The sequence below is a fragment of the Salvelinus alpinus genome, chromosome 27, assembly GCF_045679555.1.
Source record: "Salvelinus alpinus chromosome 27, SLU_Salpinus.1, whole genome shotgun sequence".
Taxonomy (NCBI): domain Eukaryota; kingdom Metazoa; phylum Chordata; class Actinopteri; order Salmoniformes; family Salmonidae; genus Salvelinus; species Salvelinus alpinus.
Window position 1 is genome coordinate 12,752,913 of NC_092112.1, and position 1,982 is coordinate 12,754,894.

The 1,982-nt window shown below is 43.6% G+C and overlaps 1 long non-coding RNA gene across 1 annotated transcript in view; it reads left to right on the forward strand.

The window, feature by feature from the left end:
- Nucleotides 1-318: 318 nt before the first annotated feature.
- LOC139555978 (uncharacterized) overlaps nucleotides 319-1,982 on the forward strand; it is a 44,256-nt gene continuing 42,592 nt past the window's right edge. The window contains exon 1 of the long non-coding RNA XR_011671045.1: nucleotides 319-464. This is a non-coding gene — a long non-coding RNA (uncharacterized lncRNA). The remainder of the gene's footprint in view (nucleotides 465-1,982) is intronic.

Sequence of the window (1,982 nt, forward strand, 5' to 3'; positions counted from 1 at the left end):
ACCAGACTGCTCCCTGAGTCTTGGCTAAAGTCATGTTTTTAATACAGCGTCCAGCGTCCAGCTCAGCTATCAAAATCACAAGCTGAAACATGTGGCGTTTTCAACACCTTCCTAATATTGAGCCAAACATTTCTGTAAAAAACCCAACGATAAATCCTAGTGTCCCTATTTTTTGTTGTTGTCTCGGGCTGTTGGTTGTAGGTGCAGCCAATTCAGCTGCCCTGCGCGCCGGGTAGGCAAACTGTTGCCATTTCATGTGTCTGAAGGTACAAACTCGGCCTTCCGGGTGGGTGCATTATGCCTCCGCTGGCCAATCAGATTGCTCAGATGACCGAGTCTGCAGTAACGTTGCAGGCGTAAAAGAAAGCTACGGCAAAATTGATACTGTGAGATTTCTAAACGTTTAAAACCATGACTAGAGAAAGACTGTCAACGAATACAGCAAAGAGCTGCTGTTTTTATGAGTGAGTTGATGTTTAAGTTGTTACTCAGCACTGTCAACACTTTGTATTTAACACTTTTATAACCCATAAAATGCGCGTTCTTCCTATTTCCACTCAGCGCTACAACAAGCAGTGCAGCAGTAATGAATGAGTAGGAAAGTGTATCTATATGCTTGCGTTCTAGTTATTATTAGCGGCTTGTGTCTTTTTTAATATCAAGGAATATTTAACTTTCTCTGTCATGTACAACAACATGAATTTGTGCACGAGGCAGAAATAATGCGGTGCGACTCGAGTTTCGCCATCAGCTGGAAGACGGTGTCCCTTTTTGGTCAGTGTCAGTGGAGGAAAGGGAGAGCGTAGGGATGTTGAGAAACGGTCCCTCAGTCTGCTGCGTTGACATGTAAATTCAAGCAAAGCCAGTATGCGGTGTTAATCTATTGGGCCTATAGCTTACTGCACAAACCTCATTGCTACAGAACTGTTTTTAATTGGTCAATGTTGCGTAGGCTTACATTTTTTAAAGTCATGTTAATAAAAAATCAGAGCGGTAGATCTCGGCATGCATTTTGACTCAGAAAGTGATCTTGACTCAGACAAGTTTGGTGACCACTGGTCTATGTCATGAAAATAGCTTTTGTATACACAGCGTATCTATCTATTCGACTCACTCCCACCTGCCAGTGAAACTGAGCTGATCATGTCCTCTGTCTAGGCCTACAACACAATCGCGGTGATACGATCAGGACAGGGTGAAAAATGTGGATCATAATCTTGACAAATGATTGAATCATTTGCACAATTCGCGCAACAACAATTTGTCTTCTTTCCGTCTCTGGTCGGAGAGTCCAGAGTCCAGTTGGCCTGTTCACTACCTGAGGCAGTACTGGACAGTAGTTTGGATAATGTAAATGCTCCAGTATTGTATGTGAAGTGTGGCAGTGTGCTACAACTTTGATGAAAACAGCATTGTCCAGTCACGTTGTCACAGGGAGTCACGACAACAACATTGTCCAGTCACGTTGTCACAGGGAGTCAAGACAACAGCATTGTCCAGTCACGTTGTCACAGGGAGTCACGACAACAACATTGTCCAGTCACGTTGTCACAGGGAGTCACGACAACAACATTGTCCTGTCACATTGTCACAGAGAGTCATAGCAACAGCATTGTCCAGTCACGTTGTCACAGGGAGTCAAGACAACAACAATGTCCAGTCACGTTGTCACAGGGAGTCAGGTTTCCATTCAAAAGTGTGAGTCATCAATTAATATTTTTCTGAGCGGGACCTGCTAGAGGAGATGTTAGTGAATGTGAGGACATGCGCACACACTCCCATTCCCCCTTGGCGTGCAAGACAGTGATCCAAATTGGGATGAAGTCCATCTACCGTTGGCCCTATACTCCTAAATCAAATCAAAATCAAATCAAATCGTATTGGTCACATACACATATTTAGCAGATGTTATTGCGGGTGTAGTGAAATGCTTGTGTTCCTAGCTACAACAGTGCAGTAGTATCAAACAATACACAACAATA